Raw genomic sequence first — 20,976 nt, forward strand, 5'->3', positions numbered from 1 at the left:
AATGTCCATGATAGGTACTAGTTAAGAGAACTCCAAGGAACTTGGTGCTCTCCAGTCTCTACTACAGTTGTTGAAGTGTAGTAGAGGGTGGTCATTCCTGGTCTTCCTGAAGTCTGCGATCATCTCCTTATCTAATGAAACTCAGGTTGTTACTCTTGCATCGTTTCACGAGATTTTCCACCTCTTCGCTGTAGTATGATTCATCATTGTTGCTGATGAAGCCAATTACTGTTGTGTCATCTGCAAACTTGATGACAATGTTAGAGCTGAACCGAGCAATCCAGTCACCTCAATGGTGGGGGAGGAGCAGGGTTCCAAAGGCAGGAGGGAATAAGTGGATATGGGAAGGAGGGCACAACAGCAAGCAGGGGGAGGAGGAATGGCTTGGTATATAGAGAGAGAAGGGGGTGGAGAGCTAAGGGAAAGAAGACAAGGGGAAAGGGAAGGGAGGGAGCATGGAGAGTAGGTTAGCAGAATCTGGAGGTCAATATTAATGCCATCCAGTTGGAGAGTACCCAGAATAAAAATCAAATGTTGTTCCTCTAATTTATGGGTGCTTTTGGTGGGATAGTACATGAGGCCATGGACAGACTTGTGAGTATGGAAGTAAGATGCAGAATTGAAATGGTTGGCCACTGGGAGTTCCCTGTTATTGATGTGGACAGAGTGAAGGTCCTTAGCAAAATGATCTTCCAGTCTGCGCCCTATCTCTCTACTGTAGAGAAGGTAATAAAGGAAGCATTGCTTCACTTGAAAGGGCTGTTTTGGGCCCCGAATTGTGATAAGGGAGGAGGTGTGGGTGCAAGTGTTTCATTTCCAGTGCCTCGAAAGGAAGGTACTGGGATGGTGTGGGGGGAGGGGTTATTGGCAGGGAGGGATCAGTGCATGAGGGAGTCATGGTGGGAGTGGTCTTTACGGAAGGCAGAGAGAGAAGGGAAAATGTGTCTCGTAGTGGGATCATGTTATAGGTGCCAGAAATTACGGAGTATATATCTACTGCATCTCGTGCTCCCTTTGTGGCCTTCAATACATTGGAGAGACCGGGAGATTGCTTTGCTCAGCATCTTTGCTCTGTCTGTATTAGTGACAGATCTCCTAGTGGCCAACCATTTTCAGTTCTGCTTTCCACTCCCATACTCACATTTGTCCATGGTCTCATGTACAATTCCACCAAAACCACCCGTAAATTGGAGCAACAATACTTGATTTTCCACCTGGGCCCTCTCCAAACAGATTGTCTTCTCTGGTTTCTGCTCACCTCCTCTCCATTCTTACTCCCTTCCCTTTCCCCTTGTCTTCTTTACCTTCGCTCATCACCCTTTTGCTCCCTTTATACCAAGCCATCCCTCTTCCCCCTGTTTGCTGCGGTGCCCTCCCTCCCTTATCCACCTATTCCCTCCTGCCTTTAGGACTGTACTCCACCTGCCCCTCCCGCTTATCATTTTGTTTGGTCACCTGTGACATTTTATGTGTCTTCATCTTTGCTCTATAAGGTACACTGTTTGACCTGCTGAGTTTCTCCAGAATTCTGTTTTTAATTAAACCACAGTGTCTGTTTTACCTCATTAGAGATCTATGTTCAAGGTGGCATCTCATTTATTCCTTCATTGTATTTGCACAGTATGATTCATTGAATGCAAAACACTTTGAAATATTTGAAATTTGATTAGACAACTAGTACTTTTTATTGTGTAGAAGCTCTTTGCTGGAATTTTCTGCTTTTGTCAGCATCAGTTAAACATTGATGCTACAGCATCACAGTTGGTGGGAGGATCTAATTACAATCTGACCTTTACATTAGTCAATGTAGACAGGAGTTTATAATCAAAATGACAGTAAAGACCTTTATTACATGTAGATGGAAAAATAGTGTCATTATTTTCTGACAATCCATAAGGATTATTCTGCACAAAGTCCCAAGATCGACTTCTGCCAATTATCTCTTTTTCTGCAACTGATCCTTCATTGTATAATCAATAAGCTGAAGGTGGGTCTGAGATGTAATATTTTAGATAGCAATGATCTCTCCTGGTCTGTTTCACGTAAAATATAGCAATAAATGGGAAAACAGGGCTCCTTTAGACATTTTGGACAGAATTGTTGTTCCTGAGTTGTAAATTCTATTTTATTCTCAGGGCGGATACACAGCAATGGGGGGATGGTATGAGAAATAAAGAAATATTTAAATAAAAGCATAAATTGTCTTTATTGTTCAATAAAACCACAGTGTCTATCATTCATAAGCTGATTCAATAGTTGCCTTGAGCATGTATTTCTTTGTAATGGTCTGACTGTAATTATGTTGTACATTTGAATGAGTGAGACACAAAAAATGAACTATTGTCTGTGAGGGTGGAAACTGCTGAAATAGCTTCCAGGAAGCAATAATGAAGCTTCATGTGTGCATTTATTTGATTAAGAGCTCAGTTATTTAATCGATGTCACTTTGCATTGTGTTGATGGATTATCATGGGTCTGAGATGTAATATTTGTGGACACCTACATCAGGATACTGGTCAATGCCTCAGACATCACTTCAATTTATACTGAGCTTCATCCACCTGGGTAAATTGGCCAACTAGGTTATGCTGTTCATGGTGGCGCTACTTCTTTATTATGTTTGTGGGAAATCAATAGTGATGATTCGGGCTTACTTCTGCCAATTTTATTCTGCCAACTTGATTGAGCTTGGTTGTTGATGAGAACCTCCACCCTCTTGTTCGGTCTGAAATGGAGATGGCATTGCTGTGAGAAGAAATGCAAAATTAATTGAAAGCAGCACTTCCAATTGAAAGTGCACATTGGTCTACGCTAAACGCACTTCTCATAGGGGAGTAAAAGATATAGTGCAGAAACAGGCCCGCCAGCCCACCCCAGGCCTATGCCAATCATAAACCAACAATTTATTTTATTCCCCCCACATTCTCTTCAATTCCCATCTTGCCATTCCCCAAACCCCCCACCCAACCACCAGATTATACCCTTCACTTACACATTGGAGGCAATTTTCAGCAACCCATTAACCAATTAACATGTAAGTTAATGGAAATGGCCAATCAGGCCCCGAACAGCCTGAATAGAGACAGCCATTCAACCCCTTTTGCCTGTTCTATCATTCAATAAGATCATGGCTTCTTGCGAGCTACTTGAAATTGAGTGGTTATTGTTTAATTATAATGTATTGGAGGTGGATCTTGGATGCTGCGGATTTTGGATGCTTGGGGAATTTTGGATTTGGGAATCTTGGCGATGAGGTTTTCAGGGAAAGGCTTTTACTTTGCAGGCAATATCAATCAAAATGAGAAAAAAGTTTTAGAAACCCAGGTGATGTCCAATACTGATTACTTTTCTCAATCCTTACTCAGTATTCAATTCCACTCCAACCACAGGTGAACTTCTACACTGCTTCAGGCACACTACATCATTAGGAACAGGAGGCCATTCAGCCCAAGCTTGATCTGCTCAACAACTGGAATGAAGGCTTTATCACCCAACCTGCTATCTAAGTCATCAACATTTTTAAGTCTGTATGATCTTTGAAAAATTGTAAATATTTTATTCAGTATGAAGTGGTAATAATCAGGAGTTTTGGGATGTAGGCTTTTAAGGGAGAATTGAGAAAATTTTGCACGATGAAACAAGATGTGGACAGTCCTAGAATCAAAGCCTTTATTACCTCCCTTTGTGCTTTCATGAAAGAACAGAAATCCTTACTGGGGTTACCGATTTTTCACAGCTAGTTGTTATGTTAGTGTAAGTTTGGCATACATCATAAATTTATCAACATCTGTATGGTAAACCACTGTTATACTGTGATTGGCTACTGCTGGCTGGACAGCAGATCCTACCCATGATCCCTTTACATGCTCCCCACTCTTCCTAACATGATCAATGAGGTTAGTTGCTGCTTCAGTCTATGGTCAATAAAAGCTGATCAGTTTCACAACTTTTTGTCTTTTGTGGTAATTGATATTACATCAATTTTATTGACTACATTTTTCAAAGAAAATGGAGCAATACCTGAAGCCAGAGAGACCCAACTTAAACCCTCAATCCTCTGACACCCCAAACAAGTTTGAACTCTGGCTACATTGCTTTGAGGACTTCCTGACAGCGACCACAAACATTGTTGATATGGACAAGGACAGACTGAAACTCCTCACGAGTTGGATCCTGGTCTTCCCAATGATCAACGATGCCAAATCGTATGCAGAGGCCAATGGTGCACTGAAGGTGCAGTGTCGTAGAAGGATGAATGAGGTCTATGCACGGCATCTCCTGGTCACCAGAAGTAGTGACCCAGTGAGTCGAGTGCTGAGTACCTACGGGCTCTCTGCAGAGAGTGCAACTGCAAAGCCATGACAGCTACCCAGAATGCAGAAGACCTCATCCGGGATGCATATGTGGCCAGCATCTGGTCCAGATACATAAGACAGCCACTCCTGGAGCCGAAGGTACTTGACCTGTAAGGGGCAGTTGAATTAACAGAGATGCCAAAACTCAGATGACTAGTCAGCTGCCCCTTGGCCACTGTGGGTGCCACCGTCTTGGGACAGGATCATCTCACGAATGGTTGCAGGTATCATTGCACTCCTGTAGTGACCTGACCTCGGCCATCATGGTGGGTGATCTGCTACTTCTGCAGGCCGGGCAAACACTCGAGAAAATACTGCCCTGCCAAGGATGCGGTATTTTAGGCAGGACAGCACTCCTCATTCCAATTTCATTGTTTACCTTATTCCAAATATTAATCAAATGTTTCAACAAGGGTGCTTCCCTCTCCCCAGATAATAATTTTGATTCCCATTTATGTTTAAAATCTTCCAATTTCCCCTCTCCTATTTTATCAATTTCTATTTTAGTCCATGCCGGTAATTGTAAACCTCCTAACTCAAATTTCCATGTCAATTTGTCTAAAGAAACTCTCGACATCTTACATTTCCAAAGAAAATTTCCAATGTATTTATTCAATTCTTGAAAAAACTTTTGTGGTATCATTATTGGTAATGATTGAAATAAATATTGTACTTTAGGAAGTATATTCATTTTGACACAATTAAATCCTCCCCAATAATGTTATTGGCAAGATCTTCCACTTAATTCAAAACCTCACCAATTTTCTTAAGTAAAGGTAAATAATTCAATTTATATACATTCTCTAACTTATTTACCTGTATGCCTAAATATTTTATTCCATTCACTGGCCATTTAAATTGGGTATCTTGTTGACACTGAGTATAATCCCCTATATTAGGAGGCATAATTTAACTTTTATCCCAATTTACTATGTAATCTGATACCTTGCCAATACTCCTCCAATCTTGAATATAATTTGTGTAGCGAACCCATTAGTTCTGTCAAATAAATCAAAACATCATCAGCAAATAAATAAATGTTATATTCTTCTTGATTAACCTTAAACCCTTTAAGGATGAGACTGAATTAATTCTTCAAGAGGTTCAAACACTAAAATAAATCTTCTTTGGCTTGGCTTCGTGGACGAAGATTTATGGAGGGGTAAATGTCCACGTCAGCTGCAGGTTCGTTTGTGGCTGACAAGTCCGATGCGGGACAGGCAGACACGGTTGCAGCGGTTGCAGGGGAAAATTGGTTGGTTGGGGTTGGGTGTTGGGTTTTTCCTCCTTTGTGTTTTGTCAGTGAGGTGGGTTCTGCGGTCTTCTTCAAAGGAGGTTGCTGCCCGCTGAACTGTGAGGCGCCAAGATGCATGGTTTGAGGCGATATCAGACCACTGGCGGTGGTCAATGTGGCAGGCACCAAGAGATTTCTTTAGGCAGTCCTTGTACCTCTTCTTTGGTGCACCTCTGTCACGGTGGCCAGTGGAGAGCTCGCCATATAACACGATCTTGGGAAGACGATGGTCATCCATTCTGAAGACGTGACCCACCCAGCGCAGCTGGATCTTCAGCAGCGTGGACTCGATGCTGTCGGCCTCTGCCATCTCGAGTTCTTCGATGTTAGGGATGAAGGCGCTCCAATGAATGTTGAGGATGGAGCGGAGACAACGCTGGTGGAAGCGTTCTAGGAGCCGTAGGTGATGTTGGTAGAGGACCCATGATTCGGAGCCGAACAGGAGTGTGGGTATGACAACGGCTCTGTATACGCTTATCTTTGTGAGGTTTTTCAGTTGGTTGTTTTTCCAGACTCTTTTGTGTAGTCTTCCAAAGGCGCTATTTGCCTTGGCGAGTCTGTTGTCTATCTCGTTGTCGATCCTTGCATCTGATGAAATGGTGCAGCCGAGAAGGTAAACTGGTTGACCGTTTTGAGTTTTGTGTGCCCGATGGAGATGTGGGGGGGGCTGGTAGTCATGGTGGGGAGCTGGCTGATGGAGGACCTCAGTTTTCTTCAGGCTGACTTCCAGGCCAAACATTTTGGCAGTTTCCACAAAACAGGACGTCAAGCGCTGAAGAGCTGGCTCTGAATGGGCAACTAAAGCGGTATCGTCTGCAAAGAGTAAATAAAGAGTAAATAAATAAAGCAGGTGATAAAGGGCATCTTTGCCTACTAGATCTAGTTATTGGAAACAGTGTTGAAACCTGCCCATTTGTAATGGTTTTAGCCTTAGGATTATTATATGAAGCTTTAACCGAATTTATAAATAACTGTCCTATCTCAAATCTTTTAAATAAAAAAATCCCATTCTAATCTATCAAACGCTTTTTCTGCATCCAAAGCCAATGCCACACTTACACCTCTTTTTTGTGCAAAATGTATTATACTAAGTAATCTAGTTGCATTATCTACAGATTTTAGCTTTTTCACAAACCCTGTATGGTCCATATTTATCAGCTATGATATCATCTTCATCAATCTATTAGCTAAGATTTTTGCAATTATCTTATAGTCTACATTTAACAAGGAAATTGGTCTATAGGACGATGGCTTTAAAGTGTCTCTATCTTTTTTGGTTTTACTGTTATTATTGCAGTGGAGAAAGTTTCTGGCAGCATATGTGTTAACATCGCCTGTCCTAATATATCCATAAAAGGAGGAATCAATGTCTTTAATTTCTGCATAAAATTCAAGCAGGAAACCATCCTCTCCTTTGTAATGAGCTCAATGCTTCCCCCACCTCCATTGATGTGAAAGGGGCATCTAACTCCATTTGCTCTTGTAACTTTAACTTCAGTAACCTTATTTGTGACAAAAAAATCCTCTATTTTATTATCATCTCTCTGCAACTTGGATTTATGTAACTGAGAGTAAAATTGTTTAAAAGCTTAATTAATTTCATGAGGTTTATAAGAAATCATATTCGACTCTGTTTTAATTGCATTACTAGTTCTTGAAACTTGTTCTATTTTCAATTTCCAAGCAAGAATCTTATGAGCCCTTTCATCTAACTCATAGTATCTCTGCTTAGTTCTCGTTATTGCTTTCTCTGTTCTATGTGTTTGTAATGTATTATACTGAAATTTCTTATTTATAAGCCTTCTATGTTTTTCCTCAGAGGCCTGTCTTTGCAAATCCTTTTCTAAACGTTATCTCTTTTTTTCAATTGATCCATTTCTTTCATGTAATCCATCTTAATTTTGAAGGTATATCTTATAATTTGTCCCTTAAGATATCCTTTTGTCACATCCCATAAAATAAATTTATCATTAACCGAATTAGAATTGGTCTCAAGGAAAATCTGAATTTGCCTTGGAACAAAATCACAAAAATCTAGTCTTTTTAATAACATTGAATTAAATTTCCATCTATAAATTGATTCTTCTTTGAAAATTTTATTTATTAAATCATGGTGCATATATTGAAACATACAATTAAAGAATAAAACTTAGAAACAATTCAAAAAAATACATACATGATATTTTAAAACTAACCCCCTACAACCCCCCACCCCCCTTCCCTAACACACCCACCCCAACCCATCCCCCTCTAACCTACCCTAAAAGAAGAAAGAAAAAAAGGAGGGGATCACCTATAACAACAGAATTCATCAGTTAATTACCATGGTTTGGAGTTATACCACTACTGTGTGGTGAGGGGATTTAAAAATTCAACACTATATAATCCAAATACGGGCTCCAAATTTTACGATAAAAGAAATAATTATCACACAAATTTTATGTTATCTTCTCGAATGGAATACAAGATTCTATTCCAAATCAATCCCATTTTCCCAAGTAATTTCCAGACATTTTCTAGCCAGAGCTAATGCCAATCTCAAAAATGCAATTTTAAATCTATTCAATTTTAATTCTAAACTGAACCTCTTAATAACACCCAACAAAACTACTAAAGGATCTAATGAAAATTTCACTTTCAGAATAACTTCTAAATATTCTTTAAGTCTATTCCAAAAAAGTTTCACTGTTTCACATGGCCAAGTAGAATGTAAAAAGAACCCACATCCTTATGACATCTAAAACATAAGTCCAAAGAAATAAAATTATATCTCCTTAATTTTTCTGGAGTTAAATATAATTGATGAATAAAATTATAATGAACTAATTGATACCTTACATTTACAATTTTTGTCATACTATCCCTACATAAATTCATCCAATCATCTGGAGAAATAAGTATACCTAAATCTTTCTCCCATTTCAAGCTAGATTTATGTAAATCCAACTTAAGCATTTTATTCTGTAATAAAGCATACATCTCAGATATAAATCCCTTCAAACTTAGACCGTCTAGGAAACCGTAAAGTATGCCCAAAATTATCCAACAATAAAATTTTAATTTGATAATAAGAAAAAAGGGTATTTGAAGATGTATCATATCTTTCATTTTTTGAAAAGAAAGAAAATATCCTGCTTCATGTCAATCTTGCACCAGTTTAATACCCTTTTGATCCCATAACTTCAAAAGCTGATTATTAAGTGTAAAAGGGAAAAGCTTATTTTGATACAATGGTGTTTTACCTGAAATCTTACCTTGAATATCTATAACTTCATTTTTTTATACCATAAATCCATTAAATGTTTCAAAACAGGTAAATTATAACAAATTGATTCTTTTTCATCTAACATTGTAAATGAAGAGGCTGTAACATATCCCAACCAGTCTCTTTAATTTCTGAAGTTCTGCTTCATTTAAATGAGTCTCTTGTAAAAAATTGACAGTTACATTCATTTTTTTAATGTGTGTCAATATTCTCTTCCTCTTCACAGTCCATTCAGCCGTTAACTTTAAAACTAAGAAAGCTCAATATATTATTCATTGATATTTACTTTAGTCCAAATCCAATTATCTTGCGCCTTCACTTTTCTCCCTGTACCTCCTCGGTTATCCAAATATTCATTGTATTACTCAGCAATCCAGATAGAAAAGGGAAAAAGAATTATTCATGAGCAATTTAACATCATAACAGTTAAAATATTGAAAAATTTAAAAAAAACAATAAAAAACAAAAATCCCCCCCCCCCCCCATTTAATGTTGTTTAAATAATATACATTACCCAACCCCCTCCATTTTACAGGTTGTGGCATCTGCCACAAATACGAGTCGATAGTAGTCAGTCTATAAAACCTCAATTACCATTATCAATCTCATCTGTGCAGAAAGTAAAAGTTAATAAAACCACTTTATATTAATCAAAGCTTTTTCAAACTTCCTCTTGCTGCTTAGCTGGTAGTGTTTCAACAAATTCTTCCACACGAACATGATCTGCAAAGAACTTGCAGGAAAAGCTTCAAAGTAGCTGGATGATGCAGAATAAACCAGTAACCCTTTTGCCATAAGGCATGTTTTGTTCGCTTACTTTTTGATGCCAGCATAAAAAAAAGTAATATATGTTAGTGTCTAACTGTAATTATAGCTCATCATCAAACATGCCTCATGACTACAATGAAAACACATTCAGGGGCATTGTACAGTTTTTTAGATCATGCTTCCATGGATGTTTGAAGGTAAAGTCTGTCAAAAGCATCAGAAATTAGTGACTGGACACACTTGCAAGAGGTGAGAGTATTCAGTGTCCAAAGTTATAATTATTTTCCTGATTACAATTTTATCATTATCCTGATAAAACTTTCATTTTATTGGAACCACTGAATCTTTCATGGTATGCCATGATTATCCTTGGCAGAAAGGTAGAGTTAGTAGTGCTTTATTTTCTTGGACAGTTGTTTTGAAAATTATATGTACAATTGAATAAAGAGGAACCACTCAATTATAGAGCATTTAGATTTCCAAAAGGTATTCAATTGGTTTTCACATAAGAGGGACTGCACGTGTTCTATCTTCATGACTTAGATGAAAGGACCAAATTTATTGTGGTCAAATTTGCTGAGGAGACATGGGAAAGCAAATTGTGAGGAAAATACAAACAATCTGCAAAAAAACAATCGATAAGTGAGCACTTCAGGTATCAGAATTTATTGTCATGAACAAGTCACAAAATTAATTGTTTTGCGGTGACATCACAGTGCAAACATTTATATAAACCACCTTACAAAATAAATAAAAATATTGCACAAAATGAGTCTTCTGCTGCCAACACCAATCCCATTAGACTGCAGCAGGTCCATATCCCTCTTTACATTTTTTTATCCAAATACTTGTATTTGTATAAAGGTCAGGAAGTCGTGTTGCAGATGTATAAAACTTTGCTTAGACCATATTTGAAGTATTGTTCAGTTCTGTCACATTACAGGGAGGATGTGGAGGCTTTGGAGAGGGTGCAGATGTTCACCAGAATGTTGCCTGGATTGGAGTGTAATAGCTATAACGAGAGATTGGACAAACTTAAATTATTTTCTCTAGACTGATAGTTTATAAAATTATGAGAGCCATAGATACAGTGGCGGTCAGGACCTTTTTCTTCTAGGAAAGAAACGTCAAACACTAGGGAATGTAGCAGTGGAGGTTTAAAGGAGATGTGCAAGGCAGGATTATTTTCAGTCTGGTGTATGCCTGGAAACCTCTTCCATTCAATGCAATCATGGCTGATCGTGCAACTTCATTACTCAGTTCCTGCTTTCTATCCATACTTTTGATTTATTTTGCCAGAAGGGCCACATCTAACTCCCTCTTGAATGTTTCTAATATATCTAATGAACTGGCCTCAACAACTTCCTGTGATAGGGAGTTCCACAAATTCACAATTCTCTCAGTGAAAAACATTCTCATCTCAATCATATTTGACTTATCCCTTATCCTTAGACTGTGACCCTTTGTTCTGTATTTCTTCAACATTGGGAACATTCTACCTGCATCTAACCTGTTTAGTGCTGTCAGAATTTTGTTTGTGTCAATGAGACCACCTCTCATTTGAGATTCTAGTTCATCCAGTCTTTCTTTATATGTCAGTCATGTCATTCCAGGAATCAGTGTGATGAATCCTCGATAGCAAGAATGTCCTTCCTCAGAAGGATAGATAGGGTTGATAGTCTTTTTGCCAGCGTGAAAATGTCAAAGGCTTGAGGATAAATTCAAGGTGAAAAAGGGAAATATTCCTAGGAAATGTGCTAGGCATGTTATTTAAAAAAAAACACAGACTAGTAGGTATCAGTGGAGGTAACAAAGCCAATATAATAGCAGTGTATAAGAGGCATTTAGACAGACAGGAAAGAGAGGCAAATGGAATCTGTGAAAGAAGATAGAATTAGTTTATATTGGCATTATGGTCAGCGCAGACATGGTGGGATGAAGTGCTTGTTCTGTGCTGTGCATTTCTTTGTTTACTATCCTCTGTAAAAAAACAATAGTTAGTCCTCAGACCTTCTTTAATTTCTCTCCTTTCACCTTACACCTGTGCCCTCTAGTTTTAGACACCCTTGCCCTAGGAAGCAGACTATACCTAACCTATCTATGACACTCATAAAGTCACCCTTTAGCCTCCTATGTACACACTGTTTATTTCTGCATTGATGCTGTTTTAGTTTTGGATTCCAATCATCTGAGATTTTTTTCACCCCAATTTCCATGCAGTGATTTATATTTTGGCAATGGTCATGATTCTTGCCAATAGGTGACCTGGCCATAATATCATTTGAGGATTTTGAATCATCAGGGTGAGCTCAAATTCTAAAGGAATTAAAGAAGAATCTCTGTTCTCGAGAAGATGGGTATTATCACCCAATAAAGTAACAAAGTGTCAGTTCATTTTACACACCAAAAATTACACAGTTTGTCTCTCAGATGCTGTGCATTCCAAGCACTTATCATTTTAAAAACAAATTTCCAATTTTTTCTTCTTTTATGCCAAAATTTACACATTGGCAGATTTATTCATACTTTTCCTTTGAAATCATAATCCTTAATGAGCCTCATCATATTGGTAATTGCTGCTTTAACAGATTTATAAGCAGGAATAAACAGTGTTCTGATCATCAGAATGTGAATGGCCAGCAATACTTTTATTATCAGTGATTGAAGGGAAGGATGCTAAACACGATGGTTGGGGACAGATGGAAAAACTGTTACTGTTGTAAATGCGCTTCTGTGAAAGGGAATAAATAGCTTTTCATAAGTTGTGGGTTATTGACCACCAACGATACTGTTTATTTCTTTATAAAGGTAATGAATTATTTTGTCTAACTTTAAATACATGAAGGACATCAAGGATTTTTAATTGGCAAATTAACTTTTTAATGGAAATCAGTGTTACATAATCAGACAATTTACAGCTGCTTTTCTTGATGCTTTGTATAAAACCTGTTGTGTTCATATTATCCAAATTGCTTTTTTTTACAAAAGGGAACATATTGGATAGCAGTGAAATGTCATTTTAAAATTCACCAAAGCAGATTTGAAAATAATTTCATTTTGAGCTGCTGTGAAGTTGTTCAGTCAAATCACTTTTGCTTATCTAATAGATTTTCACTTCTTTAACAAGAGGAAAGCTGTTTTATAGAATATAAAAACAGAAAGTACTGGAAGACTTTCTGCCTTCAGCTGCAGTTTTTAGTTTGTGTTCCCTTTTTATGTAATGGATTTTACTGAGTTGCTCTTTTGTTATACCTGAATAAACTAAATCAGAGTTGCATCCACTTGAGTATAAATAAGTTGATAAATCTGTCAGTCAGCTATGTTGATGATATGCCGTTTTATCCCAACTGAATACATTTCAATATTTTTTTCAATGAAAGTATTGCGTACAAGTTATATTGGGGTAGGGAAGTGGGGGGGGAAAATAACTACGGACTCTGTTATATGAGTGTTGAAAGGGATTATATTGTTTTGAATTTTTATGAGTCTATGAAAATCAAAAATAAAATATTTTAAAATATTCAAAAAAAAATTGTGTACATTCTAAGCAATGTTTTGCATAGTCAGGCATAGTTATGCAGGAACAAATTTCCTTTTCTTATCCTGTTTGTCTTTTTCCCAAGTCAAGCTATGATCAATGTAATCTAGCATATAACTGCCTTCTGAAATCACTCAATTGTACAGAGCAACCAGGGGCAGCCTTGCCAGTGACACCAACAGAGTGGAGAAGGAGGGACTAGTTGGTGTAGTATATTTAGATGTTCGATCCATATAATTATTACACAGCTGACTGATACATAAATTAGGAGCTAACAGAATTGAGGAAGCATCTGAGCATTAATAACCAAATGGAAAAATCAAGGTCATTTTCAAGTCGGATGGCGATTAGTGGTGAGTGCCACACAAATCAGTTGTGGGATCCACTACTCATAATTCCTATTAAATAACTAGAACATCATGCAACAAGTTGACGAATAATAATGTTTTAAAAAATCACACATTCTCCCAACTACACATTCCTTTCATTATATTTCTAACTCAGCAATTTCCTGGAGAGAAAGGAATCATTGTTAGTATGATCAAACAGGGTGTTCTTATTCTCTCATTCTTACAGTAGACCCCTGCCTTCCAGAGCTTGATAAGTCAATGTACATCCACTTATCACAGTGAAAACTTTCTGCTGAAAATGGGCTAATGATTTAATTTCTCAAGTACTTTGTGTACATTATAAGTGGACAATTACTGCTGCTTTCTAAATAGAAATGATTGGATAAGGGAACCCTTTTTTGCATGTTCCCATTATGATACTGTTTTATTCCATATCAGAGCCTGAGGCTACTGTGTAATACTAATGGCAGTGCAACTCTTTGGACCCAATTCATCACTCCATTTTTTTTTGCAGTATTTAACCTCTGATTTGTAGCAATAATAATACACATCACATATAGGTAATTAGACATCCTTGTCATTTGTAGGTCTGGATCGTTAAGTTGCAAAACACAAAAAGAGACTTAGCTGGTTCTTGATGGCCATTATTAGAATTTCAAGCGTTGTTCCAGTATTCATGTATGGAGAACTGTGGCTTAATTAGAGCTGTGACAAGCCTACTCTGATAAAGTGATGAGATTATTCATAATTGATGTCACAATCAATTACCATTTGGTTCTTCACAAGCCTACTGGCAGGTCTAGCCTTGGTTGCAGGCCCCAGGATTCTGATCATTGTATGGCTGCCCTGTTCATGCTGAGCCATGACAGCAGGCCAGATCTTTCATGAACATTCTAATGACCCCCTTTTTGACGTCTAATAAATGAATGACCTTGTCATCTTGCTCTAACCCTTGTTGCTTCATCTTGGAAACTTTTTCATTAACTAGCTTTCTGTAGGACAGAGACAGAGCAAGCAGATGTGACATACTCTTGTTGTCGGAGCCTATGCTGTACAACTGTAGACTGTTAATTGTTAATAAACAAGAATGGGGATTTGAGAAGGGAGAGATACAGTTACTGTAATGGTTCTTTCATTATTGACCTCGTTCTCATTAGAAATAGAATTATGGCTTCTGCATTCTGCCTCTCAGGTTTGACCCAATCCAGCCTCCTTTTCCTTACTGGCAGACTTGTACTTAATGTATTTTTTTTTGGTGTGCAAATCTGCCACCAGGGACATGGACCTACATCTAGAAATGTAAATATTGGGGTTAACGTGCTCACAGGCCTCCCAGAATCCAATTTACAGCAGGCATCTTGGATACATTAGGAAGTTATTCTCAGTAAGACTATGGTTTGGTTTACAGTATAAGATGGCTACTAATGAGGAATTTAGATGAGCATCCTGAGAATTTGGAATTTGCTGCCACATGACTAGATGAGGAAATTATCTCGATATATTCAAGTACATAAATACTTGAGGAAGCAAGGATCCTAACACAGGTGGGAATTCAATTCATTAATTCCATGCCAGCATCTAGTAGAGAAAATCCCCATCAGTCTCATTCCCTTCTCTTCCTAGTTCTGCAATTTATTCTTTCTCTCATGCTTCTCAGATCCCTTTTGATTCTTTTTTTTACCACTTACCTGCACTAAAGGGTAATTTATAGTAGGTAATTAACATATCATGCCCTTGGTATGGAGGAGGAACAGGGAGAATGTGCTTATTTCACATAACACCATGAAGTCAGGATCAAACCTGGAGCTGTTAAGCAGCAGTGTTATCTGCTATGCCGATGTATGGTAGTAGTAAAATGACAATGTTGGAGAAACTCAGCAGGTCAACCAGTATACATTATATAGCAAAGATAAAGGTACATAATCAACGTTTCGGGCTTGAGTCCTTCGTTATACCTTGACCTGCTGAGTTTCTCCAGGTTTGTCTTTTTACTTCAACCATGCTGTCTGCAAACGTTTATGTTTTACTTCAACAATGGTTGGATGTGTTGAAAGAAAGGGAAGAAATACTTACTTACATTTCTGTAGCACCGTTGACATTTCTATCAAGATGTTCAATGTCTACATGCAACAAAGCATAGTAAATGCAGCAAATAATTTGTACAGTTCAGCAGGGACTAGAAGGACTGAAGGGGCTGTTTTCTGTGCTGTAATGTTCTATAACAAACTTCCATTGAAGGTGGTGTGATAATACCCAGATAATGTTTTAGAAATGTTTGTCAAAGAATAAAGAATGCCCAGGTCAAAAGGCGAAGCTCTCTTTACACTTCTTTGAAACTGTTAAAACAACTCTCTGAGATGCTACAATTTATTAATATGTATTTTGATATGTGTACTGTGTATATGTATCTTTTGTCTGCGCGTTATGTATGCATGTGTATTTGTAGTGTAGACACCTCCAACAGTGCAGTGCTCTTCTATTCAGCACAGAAGTTAGAGCCAGGAGCAGGTAGAGGCTAAGGTGGAGCATAAATGTTGTGGAGTTCTATTGAATGGCATTTGCTGCCCAATTAATTCAACCGGAAGCCTAGATTGCTGATTCAAACATGTCGTGTCTGAAGTATTCTGAAAGAACACAAAATGCTTGGAGTGCTAAATGGGATAAGTGCCCATACATTTCACTCCTGGAAGCATCCAACTGTGCCAATATATAACTCTGTGGCATGCAGTTCAGAATTGCATCCCTGCTGTTTTTGTTTAGTTACAGTTTACAGCATTAACTAACATCACTCTTAGGTGCTGCAATACTGAGCAGTGATGCAAATATTGATTCTCATTCTCTTGGACACTCATGATTTTTTTCTAATTACAGCTGCATACGAAAGATTCCAAATTGCTGAAGCTTTTCTTGAAATGATTTTATGTCTGAATCATTCATTAAGAAAATTAAAATTATTTTATTTTTGTTCAGATTGAAGAACTTGTAATGTATGGGGCTTGCTTCACAGCAAACACATCAGAAGACTGAGTGCACATTAAACTGCAAAATGAGGCTCAGCCTTCCTACTTCACAGGCGCAAATTATCAATAAAATCTGGCCTGCAGAAATCACAGCATGACTCTGCAGTACCAGAAACAGGGGCAAGGTTAGTGAAACATGGTGACTTGCCTTAAAATCCAAGAGCATTTGTTACAGATGTATTTTTTTTAAGAAGTGCTAATGTTTAGACATTTAGTTGGGGAGATGTAAATTATTTTATTTTTTTCCACTTTAAAAGTGCAAGTGCCTTTTGAAGTTATGCTTGTGTCAAATAGTCTTTTCCTTTCTGTTTTGCTGTGCAATTAGCGTGACAGAATGAACATGATGCAGAAAATGGTACCTTCCCTGCATAAATTGAAGGAGTGTGGATATTCTTGAAGAAGATTATAATGATCAACATTTCTAACCCATATTATGCTTATGTTACATTATCTTAAAAAGCCACAGTTTACATTTATTTCTTTGGCATCAGGATGGTATTTGTCAATAGATAATGCAAGTTTGAGTTAGTTGGGGAGGGAGAGAGGTAGTGTGCAGGTTCCACAGGCAGCTGGCAGGAAGCCCTTGCCATTTACCATTTGTTTGGATGAATGCTTCAGTACGTGATGAATAAATGAGCAGCATGTACTAGATTTTGGAGTAAGAAGTAAAACATGAAAGTCTGCATACATCGTGGTTGAAGTAAAAACACAACGCTGGAGAAACACAGCAGGTCAAACAGTGCCCAAAGATAAAAATACATAACTGATGTTTCAAGGTTGAGCCCTTCATCAACAATGGGCAAAATGTCAGCAGGTGTCAGAATAAAAAGGTAAGGGGGGAGGTGAAGGGATCAAGACCGAAACGTTGATTATGTATTTATATATTTGCTATATAAAGAACACTGTTTGACCTGCTGAGTTTTTCCAGCGTTGTTTATACGAGATTTGGTGATGGATTTTGGTGATGGATACTTCCACTCTGTCCAATGGTGCTGCAAAGGAATCTTCAAACCAACTTCCCACTGTCTCTGTAAAAAGCTGCTGACATAATAAAGGACCCATCCCATTCTGGTCAAACTCTCTTCGCCCCCCCCCCCCCCACCACCACACCCCCCTCCCCCTTCCATTGGGCAAAGGATAAATTGATCATGACTTCAGAATCAGAATTGTCATGAACAAGTCACAAAATTTGGTGTTTTGTGGCAGCACCACAATGCAAATTTCATATTATGAGCCATCTTACAATAATATATAAAAAATAACAGTGTACGGAAAGTGAGGCAGTGGCTTTGGTTCATTGATTATTCAGGAATCTGATGGCAGCGGGGAATAAGCTGTCCTTGAGCCACTAAGTTCTCATCTTTAGGCTCCTGTACCTTTTTCCCAATGGTAGAGTGAAAAGGGGCATGGTCTGGTGGTGGTGGGGTCTTTGAGGATTGAGGCTGCTTTTTAAGATACTGCTTCATGTAGTTGTCCTCGATGGAGTGACGTCTGGTGCCTGTGATGTCACAGGCCAAATTAACAACCCTCTGGAATTTTTTCTTGTCCTGAGATTTGGCGCCTCCATACCAGGGAGTGATGCAACCAGCCAGAATGCTCTCCACGGTCCACCTGTAGAAGTTTTCAAGTCTTCGGTGACATACTGAATGTCCTCAAGCACTTCACAAACCTAGCTGCTGGCAGGCCTTTTCGTGATTACATCAACATGGAAGCTCCAGGACAGATCCTTGGAGATGTCGACATCCAGGAATTTGAAGTTCTTGACTCTCTCCTCTACTGAGCCCTCGATGAGGACTGGTGTTTCTCCTGACTCCCTCCTGGTCCACAATCATCTTGGTTTTGCTAACGTTGAGTGCAAGGTTGTTAATGTATTAACACTCAAAGAGCTGATCTATCTCCCTCCTGTGCACTTCCTCATTGCTGTTTGTGATTCTACCAAATGTGGTGTCATTGGCAAACTTGTAGATAGCATTGGAATTGTGCCTGGCCATACAGTTGTGAGTGTATAGTGAGTAGAGCAGTGGGCTAAGCATGTGTCCTTGGGGTGCGCCTGTGTTGATAGTCAGGGAGGAGGAGACATTTCCAATTCATACTGACTGTGGTCTTTGATGAGAAAGTCAAGTTATACAGGGGGGTACAGAGGCCTAAAGTTTATAGCTTCTTGACCAGCACTGAGGGAATAATAGTATTGAAGACTGAGCTTTAGTTGATGAAGAGCAGCCGTATGTATGAGTTTCTGTTTTCGAGGTGATCCAGAGCTGAGTGGAGAGTCAGTGGTATTTCATCTGGTGTGGAGTAATTTGTGATGATGGGGGAATTGCAGAGGGTCCAGATCTTTGCTTAGGTCCATGTTAATTCTGGCCATGACCAGACTCTCAAAGCATTTCATCACAGTAGATGTTAGTGCTACAAGGCAATAGTTGTTGAGTCATTGACTCAGTCAGAGCTTCAATCTGATTTATTGTTGTGAGATCACTTCGCATTATCTGATGAATAACATTTTTGATATTAGCAGCAAATAATCCTATCCTACAACTTTGCTAGACTAATGCCTCATCATCTTTAGGTGTGCTTGCTGTGGCTCATGATATGTCCTTCTGCTCTCATGATTGAACCATTCTTTTTATCTCCTGGCTTTAAAGTGATGTAACAGTATGGAATATGCCAGGCCATTTAGTTCAAGATTGTGGTGACATTTATTGATGCAGTTGTTGATGGTCTGCAATGTTTTAAGAATGCCAGTTCTGAGCATCCAGGCCTGTTCTGAGTCAGTTCTATTTGCATGGTTCTAGTTCCATATGTGAAGGAGGCTGTCTTCAGTGTAAAGACAGAACTCTCTTCCAGTGTGGTGGTCCCTTCCTTGGAATCATGCTTCTTGGACACATGAATTAGTGAGGACATGTTCAAATAGATTTGTCCCTCGTGTTGGCTTGCTCACGACCAGCTGAAGACACAGTCTGGTGGCAATTCTTTCAGGACTTAGCCACTGTTAGTGCTACCAAACTACTCAATAATGAACACAAATGTCCACCCAATGCCCTCATTACTTTCAATGCTTTTTCAGCTGAAGTTCAGTAGGTGGTAATCATTTTTCCTTCCGTGTTTAATCTGACGATATTAAACTTTATGAGGTCTGGAATCAAGGTTGAGGATTAGTGGAGTTAGAACTGAGCTATCATTTCCAGTGTGTCTGAGTTACTGGAGACAGGATGTGCCCAGGAGTTCATACCTTGACTGTAAGGTCTGATCCTGTGAATAGAATAATGTCAGAATTAATTTCCAATCAGTAAGACTCTTCTCTCAATTTAGATGCCAGTTCTTAAATGTTTTTCAGAGGAGTTTGTGAGATTAACTTCATTGTAAGGAGCATTGTATCTGAACGTGATACCCAGACCAATGCCTGGTTGAAAGTAGTTGAGTAATTAAAATGGAACCTTGTGATAGGTCTGGAGGCACACAAGGTCAGAGTGTATATGGGTGGCAAAAATCTCTTCCCCAAACCAGATGTGAGATAACCAGATAATTTTATAATAATTCACTATTTTTCAGTTATCTTCACAAAGACGGGTTGGTTTTACAAATTCAGATTATCAATTGAATTTAAATTTTAAACCAAGAGTGTTGGAATTTGGATTCAATTCTCTGGATTGTTTTGATTCTGGACTACCAGTCTGGCAGAATAACTGCTGCACCACCCACATACCATCTAGTTTTAGGACAATTTAACTAGGGTATGCTAATGTGAATCCTGCTCCACTTTGTTAAATATTGAATTAAGTTATTAGGATAAAAAAACATAATAATCCTTACACATTCTACAGGAAGACCTAAATTGATTCACCTTTTTGTCTCATTCAGTCCTTGGTCTTGTAAAAAGAAAGTGAATAAAATGTCATACTGTCCTACATACATGATTTTCAAATATTTTCTTTTCAATTTTTAAAACATTAAAAATGTATATGGTATTGTTCACACTGATATTGGTAGATTTTTACAGGAAATCATAACTTTGTTGTCTGTCCTTTTAATGTGGCTTTTTACAAATTTAAAATAATAGCATCAGCAAACACCTGAGAAAACCTCCTGAAATGTTACCCGACCATCTTTTTAAACAAGAATCCCTGTATGAACTGATTTAGATACAGTACTCTGCTTGAATGGTGGTTTTTTACTCTCCTGATTGGAAGGAGGGAGTTGAGAACCAAAGTTTTTGCTTTGAAATAAACATTCCTTGGCTGACAAGATCCTCCAGTGACCTAGAGCAATATATGAATCAACTGCCAAGCAAAAATGCTATGGGTTAACTTTTGTTGGTATCTCAACTTGCCATCGTAGGTGAAAATGGGACTGCTTTATAACTGAGAAATCAGTGCATGCAGGCCAGAA

The 20,976-nt window shown here is 38.3% G+C and overlaps 2 protein-coding genes across 2 annotated transcripts in view; one reads left to right on the top strand and one right to left on the bottom strand.

The window, feature by feature from the left end:
• Window positions 1-20,976, top strand: part of immp1l (inner mitochondrial membrane peptidase subunit 1) — a 69,934-nt gene that overhangs the window by 46,005 nt on the left and 2,953 nt on the right.
• The window catches only part of dnajc24 (DnaJ (Hsp40) homolog, subfamily C, member 24), a 67,841-nt gene continuing 64,588 nt past the window's right edge, over window positions 17,724-20,976 (bottom strand). Inside the window, exon 6 of the transcript XR_011346387.1 lies at window positions 17,724-19,839. The gene's annotated coding sequence lies outside the window, so the exon portion shown is untranslated. The remainder of the gene's footprint in view (window positions 19,840-20,976) is intronic.

The sequence above is a fragment of the Narcine bancroftii genome, chromosome 1 (assembly GCF_036971445.1).
Source record: "Narcine bancroftii isolate sNarBan1 chromosome 1, sNarBan1.hap1, whole genome shotgun sequence".
NCBI lineage: Eukaryota > Metazoa > Chordata > Chondrichthyes > Torpediniformes > Narcinidae > Narcine > Narcine bancroftii.